A 23,522-nucleotide genomic window follows, 5' to 3' on the forward strand; every position below is an offset into this window, starting at 1 on the left:
CCCTCACCATAAACAAACCTAAAGGACAATTCCAAATTCTAATGTCTAATTAGTTAAAAACAAAAATCAAAGAAAGAAAATATTTCAGAAAGATACAGATGTTAAGACCAAGGGATTCTGTGTCTCTCGGTATAACCTGGTGTTTCTACCTGGAGCTCCAGCTGTGCAGAGTTTTGGTAAATATACATCTCCCTTTTCTTCGCACACATAATATTCCAGAATAAATACCTAATGGATTACCCTGGAAAGACAATATGCACAACTCCTCGTGGGCTCCTGGCACAATTCCTTTCTTACCCGCTCCCAAAAAGCCATGTCCAATCTTAACAGCTGTTTCAGAAAGCCACAGGGGTTGTGTGGGTCCACCCTCCAGACGCTGACAGACCAGGAATCTCAACTTAATCATCTTTGCATACCTGACAATTTATGAATTCAATCTGCCTCAAGGACGGCATCATTCTTATGAAATTCAAGGCCTTTTTGTTCAAATTAAGAGTTATATCACACAATGCCACAGCTTTTCTTCTTTACCCAGCTATGCATTTCTCAACGTAGTTTAGCACGACACTAACGAAAAGCTTACTGTAAATTACCAAGAGGGAAATTTGGATAATAGGGAGAAGTGGACAATTCGCCAGAACAAACACTGGTGATTTCGTTATCACTTCCAACACTGACTACATGTATTGCAGGGAAAAAGATGACCTGGTTAAGGACTTTTCCATTTCTAGCTATTCTCTCCCATGGAATGTGCTAAGGAAACAATCATCCTACTGAATCATTTCAAGAATTTTACAGCCAAGAAGATTTATTACCCTAAAACAGGTCTTGGAAACAAGAATATTTGAGGAGACTCAATAGCTATTAAATCAGTGTGGAAAACATGATGCTGAAGGAATTGCATATGCCTGACACATGTTCTACCACTTTTTTTTTTTAAATAGAAAGTGTCTATAAAAAGCAAGTCTGTAGAATTACTTTAACTTTTCAGACAAAAAAGAAGAAACATGGGTATAAATTAAAATTACATTCATATAAGTAATAGAAAATTATACAGAAAGCCCCCCACTAACGCTGTTTGACAAACTGGAGTGATCAATAATTTCAAAACCTATGCATTAAAAACATACTTATCCCCTAGTAAGCAAGCTGAGACATATTTTGCAGGCTTATAGATATTTTAAAGTTGAGTCAACAATACATAGAAAACCTTCCGCAATCTTTTAATGAGTCCACTCGTTAGCCATTGTGAAAGTAAATTCAGAATAAGCTTAGGTTTTGTTATTACGGTTGCAATGTAGATGGTAACACGTAATACATGCTCTGTTCAATGCAGTGATCTTTAAAATTTGCTGTTGCCTGCTACAAGTGAATCAGAAAGACGAGCTGTAAGGCCTGTGCCTAAAATACCACTGAAAAACATCCTGCTTTCTTGGCCAATGTGCAAAAAACTCCTGTGCTAAACCATAAACACATACAGTACTCTCAAGTAAATGGTTTTAATATATCCAAAATACTCAGCCAAAAACACAGCAGCCTTAAGGTTAAGAACTTTCTTACACTGATATTATGGAGAATACTGATGAGCTTTAGAGTCCAAAACCCCTTTCCAGCTTTTCTTGCATTCCTGGAGGTTGGCTTGATAATTCAAATTTTAGCAGAAACAGTTTAATAAGAGATCAAGCCTTTCCCTACACATCTCTCCTCTCCACGCTTGGACCATCACTGCTACAACAACGGGAATAATGCAATTACACGACACAACCTTGAACCACTTTATGCCTTGGTACAGTGGTAAGAAAGGGAGAGAAATGACCAAGTAACTCGAACAGCTCTACAAACCACATTCGCTACACTCACAGCCAAAAAAATGAAAGAAAACTAACTGCCTTCTTAATTACATGGATCTCCTATAGAACCATTGCCCTATGAGTCTCAGAGAAAAGGAAAATTAGCATTTGTCTTTGACTTACTTTTTGGATTATCCTGGTTTGCTGTACAACTCAGTCACCGTTCCTTCTGCAACACAACAAAGACAAGAAAAAGTCTGTTAAAAGAGAAGTATTTGCTTATACTGAAGTTTCTCATTATATTCTTAATTAATGCTTCAAGTTTACTGTTTGCTTTTAGTTAGCACTGGAAAATATTCCCATCATTCATTTCTGTTTCTCTGATTTGATGGCCAGAATATTTCTGTCCCATGAAACTGCTGCATCAAGATGGGTTGTGGAGGCTGCCTCGTGATTTGAGTCTAACGTTGATGAACTAAGAACTAAAGCCCAAATCCTATGGCAAAGTTTACCAAAGAAATTTCTCTTGGTCATAGGGAGAGGGAGGAATGTAAAGAAGGATTTAATTGCTTTAAGATGGCTAATTAGTGTCTTCTTAGACTCTATGGCTGTTCCTTGGAGGCCTCCAGCACCTACTTCAGAAAGGTCACGATTTTCCCTTGGTCTCATTTCACAACAACACAACCAACCAACAACAACAAAGAAAACCCTACTAAGCAGAGTTATGAACGTATTGTCCTTGAAAAGAATGTTCTAATGCTACGTTCTCTATTTAGCCACATAATTAGTAAACCTTTAGCAGAAGCAGCAAAAATTTCCTCATGTCAATGTCAAGTGGTGACCTGGAAGAACTACTGAATCCTCTGTGAAGAACTCGTATGCTCCACATAATGGAATAACTAACAGGATGTACTGGAAAATGAATTACAAAGGTATCTCATCACTCAAGGTTAGCATTGTTCTTAATATGCTGAAAATGATACCGGGGAGAGGGAAAGGGGAGAGGGAAAGGGGAGAGGGAAAGGGGAGAGGGAAAGGGGAGAGGGAAAGGGGAGAGGGAAAGGGGAGAGGGAAAGGGGAGAGGGAAAGGGGAGAGGGAAAGGGGAGAGGGAAAGGGGAGAGGGAAAGGGGAGAGGGAAAGGGGAGAGGGAAAGGGGAGAGGGAAAGGGGAGAGGGAAAGGGGAGATACTGGTCAGAAAGAATCCTCTGTCACCTGAGCACGCTGGTTTTCTCACCATGTTCTATTGTCCTTCTCCTAAATTACTAAGTATGGTCTTCAAAAACACACCATAGAATTGGATGGAAAAATATATCCAAATAATAAAACTATTAACAGCTCATGACAGTGACCCCATATTGATCTTAGCATGTGGTATCAAACCTTTAGCATCAGGAAAAAAATCCAAACCAATCCATCCAGAAGAAAACAGTATCTCATTAACTCGTCAGAAAACTATGCATGAGAAGAAATGTTTTCTGACTCTTCTGTGAGCTTAAGGTCTAACATCTCAATATGAAATAAATACGTATGCAATAGGGGGTAGGAAATAATTTAACTCCTCTAAAAGGACACCGTTGAACTTCACATTATTTAATTTAGCAGAACAATAGAGCTTTATGATGTGTGTTTCTCACTAATGACCTGGCACTCTTTTTGTTACGCTTGTCTCTAAAACGCACAGCCAATATTTGTGGGTTTTTGTAATAAAATGACATTTCTTTTCTTAAAATGTTGTGAAGGAAAAAAAATATCATAAAAAATTAAACTCAGAGTACAATCAAATATGCAAAGGAAAACCACACAAGTGCAGATTTCATCAGACTCCTCCAGATTTTAAATAGATCAACATAGCTTGGAGATGGGTGGGATTTTATGCTGGCTATGCCCCTTAACAACTGGCAACTACATTGAATTCAGTGGTGTCTTTTTCCAAATTCCAAACTCCAGTTGAAAATAGATCTCACAATGGAGTTCCACAGCTGAATATACTGCAGGGCAAAATAATTTCCTTTAATTTATTCTAAATTCATTTGTATGACAGCAGATCATCAGTATATACAAAAAATGCCTATTATACCAACAGAGGCAAAATTTTGTGCAAACAGTTAAAGAAACTCAGATCCCATCAGTGAGATGAGCTTGAAGTTTAAAGCACAAAACTGAGCTGTCAGTAGTTCAGAGAGAGTAATTTGTTTAGATACCGTATGATCGTAACAAAACGACAGAAACAGGATTTCTTGCATACCAGATATCCCCTAAATAGCTACAAAGAGCTGCATGGACAACGTATGGATACTAAGGATAACTAATATAGCACAACTCTCTGGATACAACTCAAGTACAAAGAGAGGTCTTCCTACCTTAATGATCACTAACAAATCAAGGAAGAGGAAAGGAAACACATACTCACTTTATAACTCCCTCATCAATCTTGTTGTCCTGGAAACAATTCTACAAGAGAAGAAGTGCTTAACTACTACAACATCTTCTGCTATGACTTTATTTCTTTCCCCTTCTTCTCTGCAGTGCTCTCACTGTTTGATGAACAGCCAGTAACAAATCTTTCGCATAAAACGGTGTAAAAATTGAGCATCCTGCTCGCAGATGGAAATATGCAATTCCACTTGAGTAGGTAGCACTTACAGGAACATCAGGTTTGCGTGAAGCCTTTGGGAAGGATTATGAGTTCGTTATCGTTGTTGATGTTAAAATCACCTGGTAACTGCACCTTTCATTTTAGGGATGTATAGGGCTGGTAAAACGTAACTGCTGATTTGATAGCACCGCATTTCTTCCGAGGGAGCAGAGTGAGAAATCTCAGACTACGGTCCGTATTGAGAAAAATTCACAGTGTGCTCTGTCACAACGGCTCAGTCTTTACTCACAGGTGGTAAACAGCCCCAAGCGATACCAACTGGAGCCCTGTACATAAAGAGATTTGCGGCGTGGTTTCCTCCCTCTCTTGGCACATGGGCTACTCCCTGACTTACCCACGAGCTTCTTCCTTCCATGCAAATCATCCAGAAAACAAAACTGAGGATCTAACTCTGCCCTCAATATAATTATTATTCCCAAATACTCCATAAATAGCGTGAAATGTTTACTGCTTCAAAGATCCTCACAAAAGTCAGCTTGAGGGTCCTGCTCACATCATTTTCCTGGAAGCTGAGAAGGTCGATGCCAGCCCTGCCTGCTGGAGGAAGGTTTGTCCGTCTGCAGGACTGACAGCCACACCAAACAACACACTGAATGTGTCTGAATTCCCTTTTTTCACTCGTCTATCCAGACTGATTCCCAGGACAAATGGTACAAATACTTCTGCTGCTTCTGCTTAAGAATGAATTTAAACCAGGAAACCTACAGAGTCAATTCAGCCTGACTTCTCAGGTGCCCAATATTTGGGATGAGAGTCCTCTCTTGCAGCTGAATACCTCTGTGGGAACGCAAAAAGGTCATAAACCACACACAAAAAAACCCTATTTTTGGCTTTATGGTTAGTGTATGTGTTTGGAAGAAAACAGAACTTTCTAATCCAATGCCTGGCAATGTGTTACAGATAAAGAAAAAACAGCCTTAAGAGCAGCACTTTAATTGCCCCTCGTTGTCAAGAGAAAGTCACAGAATCCAGTGTCAGGGGTTGGAAGGGCCCTGGAAAGCTCATCCAGTGCAATCCCCCCACCGGAGCAGGAACAGCCAGCTGAGGTTCCACAGGAAGGTGTCCAGGCGGGTTTGAATGTCTGCAGAGAAGGAGACTCCACAACCTCCCTGGGCAGCCTGGGCCAGGCTCTGACACCCTCACTGAGAAGAAGTTTCTTCTCAAATTTAAGTGGAACCTTTTGTGCTCCAGTTTGAACCCATTACCCCTTGTCCTATCATTGGTTGTCACTGAGAAGAGCCTGGCTCCATCCTCCTGACACTCACCCTTTCTATATCTGTAAACATGAATGAGGTCCCCCCTCAGTCTCCTCTTCTCCAGCTCCAGAGCCCCAGCTCCCTCAGCCTTTCCTCACACGGGAGATGCTCCACTCCCTTCAGCATCTTTGTTGCCCTGCGCTGGACTCTCTCCAGCAGTTCCCTGTCCTTCTGGAACTGAGGGGCCACAACTGGACACAATATTCCAGGTGTGGTCTCCCCAGGGCAGAGTAGAGGGACAGGAGAACCTCTCTGACCTACTGACCACCCCCTTCTAATCTACCCCAGGTACCATTGGCCTTCCTGGCCACAAGGGCCCAGTGCTGGCTCATGGTCACCCTGCTGTTCCCAGGAGCCCCAGGTCCCTTTCCCTGCTCTCTAATAGGTCATTCCCCAACTTAGACTGGAACCTGGGGTTGTTCCTGCCCAGATTCCAGACTCTACACTTGCCCTTGTTTTATTTCATTAAATTTTCCCCACCCAGCTCTCCAGCCTGTCCAGGTCTCTGGATGGCAGCACAGCTTCCAGTGTCAGCCACTCCTCCCAGGTGGAATAACCAGTTGGGATCAGGAATCTTAGTAAATCCTGACTTTAAAGCATCAATTACCTAACACACAAACCAGGTTAGGGACCGTCCTCCGGCCACAGCAGCAGAGCTGGTACCAGTACAGGCAGTCAAGCTTTCCCAGCCCCAAATCACAGGAGCTGTATCACATCCATTCGCCAGAAATAAATCTCTGCATGATCCTCAGCTCTGGATGATGCCCGAGCGTTGTCTGGATGGGTGCTGGTCACCACAGGCTAAGACCGTGCTACCAGTTTAATGAGATTAATGACGTCTCAGTACCCAGAGCCACACATGCCCTTCCCTTCTTAATTTAAAATCATTCTTTTTGAAACAGTTCTCTGTGCTACTATTAGAAAAGTTAATGTTAACTTTTACATAGAACGAAAGTGGGTTTTAGAAATCAGATTTCTCTAGGAAACAGCAGGTTCGTTCCAGACCAGGACCTTTCACTCCATACATGCATCTCTTTGCTACACAGTTCATTTGTGTCAGATGCAGCAATTCGGCCTTACCGAAATCGGTCCAATCCACTGCAGTAATTCATTCCCCCAGCAAGTCCAATGGAGTTTTGTTTCCTTCAAAAGGCCCATGATTAAATACAGTTATGCTCAGTGATTTATTCGGTGTGGTACCACTTATTAATTGCCACTCTTTGGTAAAGAAGGAGCCCTGCATTTTCCCTTGACTTCTCACTTCCAATATATTTGCAAGGTCTTTTCGTGTTATCTATTAACATTAGTTATCCACCTTTTTGTACCTTCGATTTTATATTAACCCTGGTATGCTTTTATGTTCATTTTGAATTGTGTGTCTTTGTTTCTACTTCTCAAATGACTTATTTAACATATAAACACAATGCAAAGCTCTCTTGTTTTGTTTGTCCTTTTCTCTAGTGCTTTTATTCTAGATGCTTTGTTAACTTCAGGTCTCCATGTATCCTCTTCTCTGAGCATCTGCTGAAGAGATCATATATTTAGTGGGTAAAATCATCTGAAATCTTGATTAATTAGGATCTGGAGTTGCTACCAAGAAAATACGATCACTGACCAACCTAAAAATCTCAACTTCACACAATCCTGAAAATGCCATGAAAATGCCATGAAAATGCCATGAAACATTTACCAGCAGAATCTATCCTGCAGCAAGGACCATGATTTCTAATCTCCTCCACTAAAGATCCCATTCCCCGGTCAATATTTACTGCGCAGGCTCAATAATCATTACATGTCATCAAGTGGGCAGGTGGCATCTGCAAAAGTCTGTCTTAATGCGTCGAAAATTCAGGGGTTTTGAGCATCCTACGATGGCGGAGACAGAGAGGAAGAAGATATTTGGGAACTTGGTACGTGTATGTGAATTTAAGCTTATGAAAACTGTGGTGCCTTGGTGCAGCAGCACCATTGCATGTGTTACAAACACTGAATTATTTCAAACTATTTCCAGAAGTTTCTTTTCTCCCCGCCCTCAGCACTAGAAATTCCCTATGGATAATATATTCATAGTCTGCAATTTCTAGTTCAGAACAAGACCAGGTTTATTCAGACCCTCTCTGTGCTCTAGTGAAGAACTTCACTGTATCTCAGGCTGGAAAAACATTTATTCTCCAGATTTTTTTTCTTCTTATTTCAGGCAAAAATTTTGCCTTCTGCTGTCATTAAATACCAGTCGCTGCACAAGTAAAACAGAAAAAGGTTGAAATCGTGGTTTTAAAACAGCTACTTTTCTTTAATCTAGGATTTCTATCTTTTGGTAGAGCTGAGTATGTTATGAATGGGAAATAAAGGTACCAGTACAAAGTGGGGCAGTGGCAACACCAGGTTGCAGGACAGTGTGAGAACACAGAAATGCTGTTCTACCCTCACAACTGACAAAAAAAGAAAACCCACAATCGAACAAAACCCTCTGACGATTATTTATATTCTCAGCTGATAACGCTACAAAATACGTCATAAAGTTGGCAAAAATAACTTCTAAAGTATTTACTAATTACTTGAGGCTATTTTTCATTTTACCGATTCGCTGTAATGTCCATTACCACATGAAATTACACCCGTTTTTTCCAAAGAGCAATTTCCAGTGAAGTCAGGGAGGATTCAACAGGGCCAGGACCATCATATAAATAGAAATCAGAAAATAGTATTTCCATAAGAAACCACTCAGGTTTATTGGATTAACAGGCACTTACAAGTGACTCACACTGCCACAGCCTATAGTAATCCCATCTATTTCTGATCAAAAGAAATTCAAAGGAAATCTTAAATTTAGAAAATCACCTCTAGATTCTCACACGGTTGGTTTTATTATATGGAATCACATTAGCTGTTCTCTCCAAATGTGAGGACAGATAAATTAAAAGCTAAAGTTAAGTAATATTTTTAATACCATGAGTGTAATATGTTTTAGCTGCCACACTGAGCACAATTAGAGCAGGAGAAAAGAACCCAGAGTGGAACTGCTGTGCAAAACACAGTGGTTTCCTGACCCATGATCCTGCACACACACCTTGCGCTAAAAAGATTAGGAAGAAAAGCTATTAAAGCCACCTCACTACACACTCCTTGGGAAAATTAAGATAGCCATCATAGATCTAACAATCATCATCATTTCTTCTGCCTCTACAGTGGTTTTCGTTTCCAGTTTGGCATTTCTCAGGGCAATATGACTCGTCTCTAGGGGATGTCACTAAGTCTTAATATACACTGAGGTGTTCTGGCACAGGCGACTGAAGTATCAATGCTTTACTGAAATCCTGAAGGATCCATTCGCAGCTCTCACACCTCCTTTAAAACAGGGCAGCAAGCAGAGAGGCTGCGACTGCATGTAGCTTATTTCTATAAATACTCCTCCATAGCAATTAAACAATGTGTTCTTCAATGCAAGACCTCTCAATATTGACATAGAGAACAAGAGCCTTTAAAAATAATGTATTATTAAATATTCCATAGGAAAAGAAAGTTGCAAAGGTAAGCAAAGCTGACAGTGGCCAGAGTGTGGGGGGATGCACCAGGGACCTGGAACTGGACTGTTATCTTTATCACCGATTACTGCAAAACCTCTAATCAAATACTGTCTGTAAGAATATTTGAAAGCCACTTATCTTCTGCCATCCTTAAGGCAAAGGCTCTGATCCATAAGCAGAATTTTAAATCGCTGAATACACAGTGAACATCCTTTTGGAAGAACCAGCTGCCCAGCACCGAGGTCCACAAAAGCTCAGCACATACAGATTTCAACACTGAAGTGACTGTTGTAAGGAACTTCTGTGCAGCTCTCACCTGCACCACCTCAGATGATATAATCATTTCAGTTGGAAGAGATCTTCAGGATCATCGAGTCCAACCATAACCTAACTCTAGCACTAAACCATGTCCCTAAGAACCTCATCTAAACGTCTTTTAAACCCCTCCAGGGATGGTGACTCCACCACTGCCCTGGGCAGCCTGTTCCAATGCGCAACAAACCCTTCCAGAAAGCATTTTTTCCTAATACCCAATCTAAACCTCCCCTGGAGCAACTTGAGGCCGTTTCCTCTGGTCCTATCACTTGTTACTTGGGAGTAGAGACCAACATCCTCCATGCTCCAAGCTCCTTTCAGGTAGTTGTAGACAGTGAGGTCTCCCCTCAGCTCCTGTTCTCTAGGTTGAACCCCCCAGGTCCATCAGCTGCTCCCATCACCCTTGTGCTCCAGCCCCTCATCAGCTTCACTGCCTCCTCTGCACTCTCTCCAGTATTTCAATGTCCTTCTTATGATGAGGGACCCAAAACCGAATACAGGATTCAAGGTGCGGCCTCACCAGTGCCAAGTACAGTGGCACAGTCACTTCCCTGGTCCTGCTGGTCGCACTATTGCTGGTACAAGCCAAGATGCCGTTGGCCTTTCTGCCCACCTGGGCACACATTGGCTCATATTCAGCCAGCTGTCAATCAACACCCCCAAATCCTTTTCCAACAGGCACTTTCCAGACGCTCTTCCCCAAGCCTGTAGTGTTCATGGGATTGTTGTGACCCACGTGCAAGACCTGGCACTTGGCCTTGTTGAACCTCACACAATTGGCCTCAGCCCAACAAACCACAGAATCACAGAATCATTTCAGTTGGAAGAGACCCTCAGGATCACTGAGTCCAACCACAACCTAACTCCAGTACTAACCCGCATTCTTCAGAACCTTGTGTAAACGCCTTTTAAACCCCTCCAGGGATGGCGACTCCACCACTGCCCTGGGCAGCCTGTTCCAATGCCTGACAACTCTTTCTGGGAATAATTTTTTCCTAATATCCAATCTAAACCTCCCCTGGCACAACTTGAGGCCATTTCCTTCTACTCATCCAGTCAGTCCAGATCTCTCTGTATGTCCTCCCTACCCTGCTCTACTATCTTAAAAAGCAGGACGTTATAGCCCCAGGGTAACTAAGTTAAGAGTGATTATGCCAAAGCTAAAATCTGAGTGAAGAATAAGTACACTGCTTTCATCACAATACTCTCTCAGAGAGCCCCACGTGGTGTAAGATTTATAAAAACCTTACCATGTTCTGCATCTCCCGTGAATGTGGTTGCGACCACCTGGAGCCTTGTCCAAGGACAACCAGAATAAAGGTCAAAAATTATCCAAAAATGTTCATTATATGGAATGGTTTTAATGTACTGCAACCTTTGGAATATCAGACAGAAAGGGATGCAGATATCAGTGTGAAGGAGCACACAACAGATCACAGTCGAAATGGCAAAGTGCACAGAGGCAACTCACGGTTCGGTTTGATTGAAAGACAAGGTTAAGAAATCCCATTTCGTGTTGCAACGAACTGGGTTTTGAAAGCAAAACCTCCTTGCCCCTGTGCATTTTTTCGGATTTGTTTTTTGATAAATTCTAGCCTGTACATAACAGTAAAACGCTGTGAAATTTTCAAACAGCTAGATTTTGTGCTAACCCTCATTTGTAATCATTCTGGCCTTGCAACCATGGTGTGAAATTCACTGAGCTAGACAGCTGGGGAGGGGTGGGTGTGAAGATTGGGGGTGGTGTTGGGTTTTTTATTATTATGGCACTTCTGGTGTTCAACCCTTCCACTCTATGAAATCCATATTCACAAGTCTGGAAGGATGAAGATGCTTTTACTTACAGATATTGGGTCAGATTCTAAAGGCACCTGCACCTTCATTTGCAATGAATGAATTAATTGCCCCTCAAATTTACTTTGGTGACACACATACACATATAGATATATATATATATATTGCAGTCTATATTGAGTAAGAAGTTGCACTGCTAAGAAAACAATTTTGTCCATGCAGGGCTCTCTGTAATCATTTTTCTCTCTTCAAAACCCTTCAAAAGACACCTAGTGAGAAATGCTTTATAATGAAACCTATAAAGAAAATTCCCTGAGCTCACAGTACTATTACCAAATTAAACTTTAACTGAAATTCTAGGAAAGGATCACCAGTTTTTCACGTAAACCTGTGGTGAGTTAAACCCTCAAACCCTGCCTACCCAGGCCTAAATTTTGTACTTTATTTCCTATCCAAATCACTCATAACAGCAAGATGGTTTTGCTCTGTAATTTTCAGATCTCAGTCAAACCCAACAATAAGTATAATTATGGAAAAAAAAAAAAGAAAAAAGTCTACAAAATGTAGCTTGCTTTTACTACCGAAATGGTCAACAGGCACAGCCCTTCATCAGACAAACGCATGCAGTCACATCTTATCGGGAGCTCTTGATAAGCGTTGGATCATCATCATGCGGTGTGTGAAATTACACAGAATGACAGAGCCATTTAGGTTGGAAAAGACCTTTAAGATCATCAAGTCCAACCATTAACCCAACACTGGCACTAAACCATGTCCCTAAGAACCTCATCTCTGCCTGTCCAACCCCTCCAGGGATGGTGACTCCAGCACTGCCCTGGGCAGCCTGTTCCAATGCCCCACAGCCCTTTGGGGAAGAAATTGTTCCCAAGATCCAACCTCAACCTCCCCTGGCGCAACTTGAGGCCGTTTCCTCTGCTCCTGGCACTTCTTACTTGGTAGAAGAGACCAATATCGCTTATGCACAACTGTTCTATAACATGAGTACACAAGAAAGTCACACTCATGTTCAAATTCTTATACAACTATTGGTCAACTTTTTATATATGGTTTGGTTTGGGTTTTTCCCCCCCCTCTAAGCCTTCTACTCTCAACAATACTTCGAAGGTCACTACACCCCACACATACCAAGAACTACGAAAAGCAACCCTGGGCTGTTTCATGGATCATCTCCCAAGGTAACTCATTCAAAGGTGCACGACATCGCTGTATTTCAGCCTCCGTAATGTTTTCTTTAGACAGGTACAAGTTGTCTCGGTGAGAAAACATTATCTTGTGCGTGTCCTATTGAAAAGATTAATCTGTTCAACACCTGATGATTCACTCACCCACATGTTAGAAGTCCACATGAAAATGACTCATTCTGTCCGTAAGAATAATCACCTGGGATACCAAAGTCCCCTCATCTTTTCCAGAGCTGGTAACCGCTTTCTTACGCCAAGCAAGTGGATGGCAGCCCTTCCCGGGTGACACGAAGGAACAACAGATCTGGGACTGGGCCCTCGTAGTTTTATAAATAATCTAGATAATAAGAAAAATACTTGAGAGTCAGTTTCTAGATAAACAAAGTACTGGCAGAAGAAATAATAACACTCCACAGTGACCTGGTGGCAGATGACTATAACTGATTTTAATCCTAACAAATCAAAGTTGCCCGTGTTTGAAGAAGGAACGTACGTTACTCCTCCACGACTCTGACACTTTCTACCCAGAAAACAGCTTTGAAGCAATTGTATTGAAGCTTTATGAAGGACCTGGCTGATTACATCGTCTTTCAGCTTTTATGGAAGAAATCAAGCTAATTTTAAGCTAGAATTTCATGTCCAGCTCTGATACCCACAGCGCAAAGATGTCAAGGTACTGGCAAGCATTCAAAGGACGAGCTCAGAGAGGAGTTGGTCTGGCTGGGACAGAGACTTCACGATGGTCAAAGGTCTCCTATATTATGGAGAAGATGCGTACGTGACCTTGTTTCTATAGGCACTTCGTGAATATGGCAACTACCAACCAACCCTGCAGTCCTTAGAGAGCGGCACAGCAAGACACTACAGCTGGAGGCCAAACACGCTCAAATTCAAAATAACTCGTCACTTTTTAGCAATAGGTTTGTTAAATATTTACCACTGCTTGGTGTGTTAGGAGGAGTGAGCTTCCTGATGGCACTGAAACACCCACTTCTGTGGAAAAACATTGTCATTTTCTTACATGCAAAGTCAGACCAGATTACAAGCTTTGTATAGAGAGGGGTCTAAAAATGTATTAAAATCTACCTATAAAACCCAAAAACTAGTATAGAAGTTGATTTTAATGTTTAATATGATTGTTACTGCTATGTCATGCCTACTATGTGCTGCCTAAAGATTAACTGTGCTCTTTTGACTTGAAAGCAGCTTTTTAAAGATGGTTTTCCCCTCAACAAACTCATCTGCAAAAATACAAGCATGGAAAATACCTGATCTACTATTTTTCTTTCACCTCATTACTTCAAAAAGTAACATGGAAGACAGGAAAGGCCTTAATTTAGGGGAGAAAGAGATGGTAACTTGTGTATTATTAGAATATGAGAATTTACATTAAAAGAGGACATCAGTTTAGCCAAGAAAGCAATTAACAGAAGTGAATAAAGACATGCTTGCTGCTTTCATGACACAGCTCCCTCTTCGCAGCCCTCCTATCATGCAAACACCTTTTATTGCCATCCCTGATGTGACCCCAGAAGCTGCACTTGTGACTGAAGCTGAGACAGTACTTGGAGGAATGAAAGCGGACAGCACACACAGGTCAGTAAATCAGTAAAACATAAGATTTTTAGAAGCACATACTCTACCTCCAAGGCTGGTTGTGCCAGCGTGCACAGAGCCCATTGGTAACGCCTTGCATGGAGCACACTGAGATGAAAAGCAAACAAAACCAACTTATCAGCATCACGAATGTGTCCTGATAAATCACTAACACTACAAGAAATGCTGCAGGAGAAGAGGTTGTTTCTTGACACAAAAAAGCAGTAAATATCTAGTTTCTGAAGGTGATAAACAAGAAATCAAAATGAAAAGCAAGCACTGGTTTATATTCAACTGTTGATCTACACTGAAAAAATATTATTCTAGTAACTGCACTGTAAACAGGATGTCTAATAGTATTTATTGAAAACTCACAAGCACTGGGCCCTTGTGGCCAGGAAGGCCAATGGTATCTGGGGTGGGTTAGAAGGGGGTGGTCAGTAGGTCAGAGAGGTTCTCCTGCCCCTCTGCTCTGCCCTGGGGAGACCACACCTGGAATATTGTGTCCAGTTGTGGCCCCTCAGTTCCAGAAGGACAGGGAACTGCTGGAGAGAGTCCAGCGCAGGGCAACAAAGATGCTGAAGGCAGTGGAGCATCTCCCGTGTGAGGAAAGGCTGAGGGAGCTGGGGAACTTTAGCTTGGAGGAGACTGAGGGTTGATCTCATTCATGTTTACAGATAAAGAAAGGGTGAGTGTCAGGAGGATGGAGCCAGGCTCTTCCTGGTGACAATCAATGGTAGGACAAGGGGTAATGGGTTCAAACTGTAACACAAGAGGTTCCACTTAAATCTGAGAAGGAACTTCTTCTCAGTGAGGGTGTCAGAGCCTGGCCCAGGCTGCCCAGGGGGGCTGTGGAGTCTCCTTCTCTGCAGACATTCAAACCCGCCTGGACACCTTCCTGTGGAACCTCAGCTGGGTGTTCCTGCTCCATGGGGGGATTGCACTGGATGAGCTTTCCAGGTCCCTTCCAACCCCTGACATTCTGGGTTTCTGTGAACAGCCATGTCTTGTAGGTGTTCAACCTTAAACATTTATCCTTTTTTATTTCATGATAGGTCCTAAATCTTCAAAATCTCTTCTACAAAACTAGACTGTGCCTTTTGTGATACTCAGAGCATTAAGAGTGCAGGTCACTCTTCTGTTTTACTCATTTTACCACCCCACTGCCATTGCTACAGGGATATTAAATACAAAATCCCATCCCTCCCCTTCCCTACCAGATACAGCACATGAATTTACACAGCACTGGACCCATTCTACTTGCTTCTAATTGTGTATTTCAATAAAATAAAATTAAACAGAATAAGGCACAAGTGACTCATTTTTAATTCTGAGTCATCCTGAACCTGTGGATTCCCGTGTCAGACGATCTGTGCTCTGAAGAAGGTATCAGAATACAGCAATCTCTAACCCACTTCAGAATTACGAAATTCACGAAACAGGCAACAGTAACTGGTCACCATTTTCATTTTATACTGATGAAAATAAATCGAGCCCTCTCTGTTGAATATAATAAGAGCTTTGAACAAACAGAGCGGGTAAGATAAGCAACATATGAGATAAAAGCAGGGAAAGTCCCTTCCTGGCTTGTCCCATGAGAACCACAGACCTTGAATGTGGAGGAAACAAGAATCCTCTTGAGAGCAGGAAGAGATGGGGGAAACTCCTTCACAGGGGCCTGCGCAACGACACAAACCACATCCTAAACACGGACCGGCCTGCTCCTCATGCCAGGAGGTGAACTCGTCACCATCTCCTTACACATCCATTTTATTACATTGTAATATCCTGCACTACCAAAGATACCGGTTTTATCTAAGAATTGTTAGTATGGCTTTCGCTTCATCGGACTGGAGTTTAACTCCTTAAGGATGGAATCCTAGCAAAATAAATGCATTCCAGGAGCATGGAATACTAATATTTCGGGAGTGTGTAGCACAGTGTTCCTGAATCCTGTAATTTTATGAGAAGACTCGAACTGCTCAGCATTTTTCTTAAAATTCTCGTTCCCAGAATTACCAGGTTACGTAAGAACCTCAGATGCCAACTATGAAACATTTTCTAGTCTCCAAGGTAGCAGAGAAATGCCTCAAGTTTGGCTGGCATTCCTCCCCCCTTCAAAAAACCCCACAAGGCACGTAAAAGGAACTCAAAATGTTATTTAGCAAGTCTCATTAACTATCAATTATTCAAATACTTGTGGCCTAATTGCGCCTGTATACTTGGTCAGGAATGTTGTTGACAGTTTCCATGCATTCCTGTCAGGTCTTTTTGGAGGGGAAAGATAAAGGAAGAAAAGTACCGTTCTGCATCACAGCTTCCCAACCTTTTCAAGATTACAAGTACCTGATGTTGGTACTAAAATAAGTATCTACGGCTTTAATGAAACACATTAATTAAACTAATATGTTTCTTTCTGAGATCACTGCACCAACGGCTATCAGATCAGCACACAGAATAAAATCAGCAGGAGCACTTTCCCATGAATAACAGCAACATTGTCCATTTATTGCTTCAAGTTTGTTACGACTCTGGCCCAAAACAACTTTCAGGAGAGAAGCAGCTGGGAGACTTAAAATGTCTACGTAAAACATAATTCACAATTAAAGGACATGTTTATATGGCCCACAAATTTTGTTCAAATACACGAGTTTAAAAGATTAACACACACATTAAAGAATCCAAATCCTATATAACTCTTAAGTACATCTGTCTTAAAGTTATTGTAAGTGAAGAGCAGAAGGAAAGAGTGAACCTGTGGCTATAATTCTGATAAGCTGATGTCCCATTCAGTATCCAAGCTTCTTGAGCGGCTTCCAAAAATTTGCCTTAGGACTCGTTTGCTATAGGTGGCTCAATCTGGTATAGGTACCAAGTCACCTGTTGCTTAGGAAAACTGTAGCTGGTCTGGCAGCATCGAAGGGTACACTGAAGATTAATAGTGTGGATGACCACAGAACACTTCAAACCCACTAAACTCTGTTCATTTTACTACTACAAGCACAGTTTGTTTCCACACTGAACATCAGCAACTTAGGAGCAATCTACAACCTAAAAATAAATGGGTAAATGACCAAAGAAAGGCTGATTCCACCACGAAGTCCAATACTTAGCCTTTAAACCTCAGTGAAGCTTTTTCTGCAATAGCAGTTTCATTGTCTACTCACCAAATACTTTCCCAGGCACTGGAATTGCAGAAGTGCCTTTTCTCTCATTCTCAGCCTCTTCAGCATCCCCACTTCAGAACCAGAGCCTCCAAAATGTTTCGCATAAACATGTGGTACAACTAAACTTAGGCCTTTGTAGAGTTAAAAAAGGCTCCAAAATGGATCTCTCTGCAGAATTAAAACCTCAAATTGCAGTTCTGTTCGTTTATATTTTAATACCGTTTGTGCATAGTATTACAGTAGCATATGGCAGTGTGTATTTTTTTAAATGGGAAGAGTTTCAAGGGAGAGAAGCAGTATCTATCTAAAGAATTGATATATACCAAAGCAAGTTTTTTTCCTAAGTCTTTAGGATACTAATTCTCTTCTACCCACATGAAGACCCCTCCACATCAGGCACAAAGTCCCTTTTGCACAATTATCTTTCAACTGCTTTTACGGAAGAACAGCAAGAAGTAACTATGAAGGAAGCCTAATTTAGAATGACAATGATAAAAAGAAGAGTAGATCTTGCTTCTTGCTGTTTGAAATCATTCCAGGAATTAAGAGACTCTGGATAAATCTCACCTCACTTCAGCTCCCTGAAAATATGATGAGATTAATCTTAATCTGGTTGGATTAGATGGATACCACCTTTCTCAATGCAACCTGGGTGAGGTGAAAACTCTCTACTCCAGAGGAACCAGAGCTCGGAAGATTTGCAGAAATGGTATTTGCATTACAAATCTGAGAAGGAGTTACTGTAAACAAGACACATATTGTAGCACTGCCAACACCTCAGCACAATTTGAAACCCTGCACCAAGCGTCTAAAATAGACAACACTAGAAACATCATTCCTGAAATAACCTTGGGACCCTACAGAAGGTGAAAATAGACAATCTGAAGGCAACAAGCTCTCTGAATAAACACAAACATGATTATTCACTGATTGCTGAGTAGTCCTGTCTCATACATAACAGTGCAGAGTGAACCTCTTCTTTTTTTTCAGGCCTCAGTAAGAACAACAAATCCTTATGATTTATTTCCATGAGATTTCTGCCTGAGCAAGGACTATTGGGTCATTGCCTTGAGAATCACGGGAAGTGTCCAAGTGAAGTACAAGTTAATAAACCCTGAAAAAGTTGAAACATTCCCCACCTAATTGGATATAACCCCCCATTTCAAAACAGTCAAGTACTCAGTACAGCCTTCAGCTATGGAACAGACAACAACTTGAGTATTCCTGCAAACTACAAAGACTTTGTGTTAATTTTTCCTCAATTCTTAGCAGGCATTAACTGGAAACACCCCTCATCTCCTCTGTCCTAATATTCCCAAGCATTTATATTCAATCTATGCTTATTTGATGAGAACAAATTAAAAGCGTGCTCTCAGCATCCTTCAGAAAATGCATAAAATACGATCTTTCCCCAAATTAACGTAATACCAAGAGATGGGTGAACACCGCTGTCGAAGCCAACACCTGTTTTCAGCCGAGCTCTGGCATCGTTCAGTGGGCACAAGAGCATTTCAAACCTGCTAGAAACTGAGATCAGCCACCATTCAGCTGAAATAAACCCCAGCACGATATTACATAATCACATAGTTTTTAGACCGGTCTGCAATTCTCGCAGGGCCCAAAACGGAGGAAGCTGCAGCCAGAACAAAAGGGAACAGAAAAAGTTAATTAATCTCAGCCCGAAGGCAGCTCATGAACCTGTATTTACACACTTACGCAGTATTGTCCATTCACCCACACAAACCTGAGCTTCAGCCTGAATTCTCATAATGTGGGGGGGTAAAGCACCACAAAATTTCCAGCGAGTCAGATCAGCCATTTGGATGAACAATCGCTAACAATATGCTAAAAGATACACTCAAAAGCGTTTAGTTGGCTTTCTTTTTTTTGGTAGTGTATGAATAACTCCAGACTGACACTAATTCATCTTAAAAATGCAAAAACAGCTCAACTGACCATAGAGAACCATCAGAAAGTGACGACATGCAAATTAAATCTGACCTTTAAGGCCAGATTCATCTCATACAGGTCTTTTTCTGTTGAAAATGTTGGGGTTTTCCTCATTCATTTAAGCTCTTTGTACAACCACTGTGTTGATGGGCACTTCCAGACAACAACTGAGCCCACCGATCCCATCCTGTCATCGCTATCTTAAACCACGGGAAGAACTGCTCTCTGACAACACTTGTCTCTGCAGAACTTTAAAGAAAATGTCTTGGTTGTAGAGGGCTATGGTTAAGCACTGAAAAAGAAATAAATATATATCATAGTTTACATAGGGCACTGCATGGTCATCAATGGATCTGACAGCTGTGGGCATCTCACATCATTCCAACTCAGAGAAAAAGCATCATGACTACTGCTTTCTCCAGACATCCAAAAGACCTTGGAGTGTCAACACTAAAATGGAACATATATTGCTAGAAATGCAAGCAATAAGTGGTTACATCTCTAGGTTGCAGACTTATTTACTCCTAAGAGAGCGAGGAGAAACAGGCAAAACTACCAATCACCCAAGTCACACCAAGCTGTTCCTAGCAATCAACATTTTACATTATCTTTACATTTCATTTTAAACTCCACTTTCATTTTAGCCTTTTAGGTCACCAACTAAACTCCAGGTTCATTTCGCCTTCTCCTTGCGTTTTACCACGCCAGTGATCCAGATCGCTCTTTCTTAAGCACCAGAATGACCGACAACTCTGGCTCAACAAGGTTCAGAAGACTGAAATACTATGGTGGGATTCAATCCATCCAATTTCAAACACTTAAAATGGGTCTATAAGCATTTTGGTTGTCTAACCTCCCCGCTACACTGGAAAGCTATCAACCCAGAGAAATACAGACAGCAACTCATCTAACCACATGAAAACATTTACACTAGGGTGAACCAAACTGCTCTTTCAACTTCACTGCTTGAGGGCAGCACCCACCACTAAACAATAATCTGGTACCAGTTCGGATAATGAAGAATTTTCCAGCAGGATGAGAGTCACAATCCCAAGTGGAGAAACTTTCCAGTAGAAACCGCATCACATCATCCGACTGACTTTAGTATCTCGAAGTACATGAGGTTCATGAAGCTCGAAGCCTCCTCAAAAGCAGAGGAAGAAAGAAAAGCCACAAAATCACATTCAGCAGGACACAGAGGCTTCCCAGCTCCAGCCTGAAGGGGAAGGTGACGTTATCAGAGCCCCATGAAGGAAGCTGACAGTTACAAGTGCCGAACACCACCTCTGGAGATTGAAGTGGCTGAATTACAGGATTTCAGAGAGATAGGTAAATTTTCATTATAGTCAATGTGATGTTGTATGGGGATATAGCGGAAGATTTGGCGAGGAGGTTTGTTAAATGTAAATACGCTCAAGTGACTTGCTCCTGTCTGTAGAAAAAGCACACGCATCACACTAATTGTCTTACTGACCTTGTCTGCTTGATGAGTAGAAGCTCTGTGTTAGATAACACAGGCCTGGGAGAAACTCTGGGCACCTTATCACTGTGTTTGAGATTCCTGCTTTGTTGTGAGAAAGAGCGGGAGGCTGCGCCTGCCTGAAGTCTTGAAATACAGGCGAGCTCAGCAGGCCCAGCGATCTTCCAGCAGGGCTGAACTGACCAGCGCCTGCGTCCCCGCTTGTGTCACCTCTGCCTGGGAGCTCAGATGTGGCTTCGGAGATCCCCCAGTAGAGAGGTAAATAAAATAAAACTTGCTCTTTGCAAATGCATCCGTGGCCTCTGGCTCTTCTTGCAATGTACCTGCGTATGTGCACAGATATAAACACCCCATTTTTAAGACACCATTAATTATCACTTCCAGGTTCCAGTATAACTTGGGGAATGACCTATTAGAGAGCAGTGTAGGGGAAAGGGAGCTGGGGGTCCTGGGGACAGCAGGATGACCATGAGCCAGCACTGGGCCATTGTGGCCAGGAAGGCCAATGGTACCTGGGGTGGATTAGAAGGGGGTGGTCAGTAGGATGAGAGGGGTTCTCCTGCCTCTCTGCTCTGCCCTGGGGAAACCACACCTGGAATATTGTGTCCAGTTGTGGCCTCTCAGTTCCAGAAGGACAAGGAACTGCTGGAGAGAGTCCAGCGCAGGGCAACAAAGATGCTGAAGGGAGTGGAGCATCTCCCGTGTGAGGAAAGGCTGAGGGAGCTGGGGCTCTGGAGCTGCAGAAGAGGAGACTGAGTGGTGACCTCATTCATGTTTACAAATATATAAAGGGTGAGTGTCAGGAGGATGGAGCCAGGCTCTTCTCGGTGACAACCAATGACAGGACAAGAGGTAATGGGTTCAAACTGGAACACAAAAGGTTCCACTTAAATCTGAGAAGAAACTTCTTCCCAGTGAGGGTGTCAAGAGCCTGGCCCAGGCTGCCCAGGGAGGTTGTGGAGTCTCCTTCTCTGCAGACATTCAAACCCGCCTGGACACCTTCCTGTGGAACCTCAGCTGGGTGTTCCTGCTCCATGGGGGGATTGCACTGGATGAGCTTTCCAGGTCCCTTCCAATCCCTGACATTCTGGGATTCTGTGAACAAACCCACAAGAGAATCAAGGCTTGACTCAGTCCTGAACTCAAGTTCAGTATTTGAAAGACTATTTTTCTCTGTTTTTAGTTATACAACTTAAAAAAAAAACCCTCCTTGAGCAGGAGAGTTCGACCAGATCACCTTCATTGGGTCCCTTCTAATGCCAAGCATTCTGTGATTAAGAAGAACAGAAGCTTCTTTAAAGAAAGCTAAAAAGAACAGGCAAAAAGGTGAGTGTTTCTAGGGGCTGCCAGCTTGCTAGAGACCCCATATTGCATATGGAAGAAGACAGTAAGTGTAACTTAAGGAAAAAAAAACCCCACACATTAAGAAAGCATGTAAAAGCATGCCCTTCAAAAAGTGAAATCATAGTAGGACGTCAGTTAAAAAAATACATAACTTTAGCGGACTAAATGCAAGCTCCTTGTATTGCAAGCTAAAAATACAAAATAGTGAGAGCTGATGTGCTAGGAGAAAATTTCAGCAAATACACCAGAAGAATTAAGTTTAGCAGAAGGTGATAAAGAGGTAAAAGGCTTGCCTAGCAAGACAAATCCATGGGGAATGGGGGAAAGAACCTCAATATTACTTCTTTGCCACAGGAAAACCCAAAAGAATTTGCCGTTTGGGATGTACAGAGTTTGGGGAATGTCCAGAGCTGGAATCTGCCTGCAGAGCGGACAAGGGAAGAGGATCCTCTCCAGTCAGTTAAACACAGCTAACAAGGTCTACCAGGAATGAAACAGCCATGGGCACGAGTGCTCAACCAGATTAATACGGCAATCAAAATACTAAAAATGGTAACTGAGGGATTGCAATACACAGGTCACACACACGAGGGGCGCTGAGTAACTGGATACTGGGAGATGCTCAAAATTATCGGCTTCTCTAAAAGCTCTCAAAGAAAACTCAGCTGTAGGAAGAAGGTTTTATTAACCAACAGTTAATTAACATGCCAAAAACAAACCCATTTATACACACACATACACACAAAAAGATTCCTATACAGATGCGTAGTTAGGCCTCTCACATTTAACTTGACAATGAATTATGCTGGAAGGGACACAATGTGAGGTCACAGGTCTGTTAAAGAACAAACATTAAGTGCATCAAAGTAGTTATCCTCAGCCCTTTCTTCCAAAGAGTTGTTATACAGTGTGACTGGGAGAGAAAACAGAAGACGAAATTCAAGTAGATTAATGCAAGGCCCTGCATTTGGAAAATTATGGTGTTTAAATTAGGTTTTCCTGATTAGGAGAGACTTCGAAGTTACTGTAGATAGTTTTATGAAAATACAATTTTCACGGGGGTTGATAACAGGAGCAGCGAAAAAGCACACGGAATTTCAGGAGTAATTAGGGAGGGAACAGAGTGCGACACTGCAACAGCGCACGTGTCTGCAGTGCAGTAGTGTCCTGAACTCCCAAAGTTGGTTTGGTCCCCCATCTTAGCAAAGAAGTAACACACCCATGGACAGAGCAGCAAAGATGAGAACTAGGGAGCAGCGTGCACATGAGGATGGATGAAATCAAGCAAGATTCCTCAGTTGGTAAAAAAAAGGACTGAAGAGAGATTGGACAGGGATGGACAGAAGTGCTGAGCAAGAGATGGGTAGCTGTGGTGCTCTTTTCCTGGAAAGCAGCACTACAGAGAAGGACTCAGGAGTTTTGGTCAGTAACAGGGTGATCATGA

At 42.1% G+C, this 23,522-nt stretch overlaps 1 long non-coding RNA gene across 1 annotated transcript in view; it reads right to left on the reverse strand.

The window, feature by feature from the left end:
• Positions 1-1,971: 1,971 nt before the first annotated feature.
• The window catches only part of LOC136097287 (uncharacterized), a 64,782-nt gene continuing 43,231 nt past the window's right edge, over positions 1,972-23,522 (reverse strand). The window contains exon 3 of the long non-coding RNA XR_010650771.2: positions 1,972-2,019. This is a non-coding gene — a long non-coding RNA (uncharacterized lncRNA). The remainder of the gene's footprint in view (positions 2,020-23,522) is intronic.

This window comes from Patagioenas fasciata, chromosome 1 (genome assembly GCF_037038585.1).
Source record: "Patagioenas fasciata isolate bPatFas1 chromosome 1, bPatFas1.hap1, whole genome shotgun sequence".
NCBI lineage: Eukaryota > Metazoa > Chordata > Aves > Columbiformes > Columbidae > Patagioenas > Patagioenas fasciata.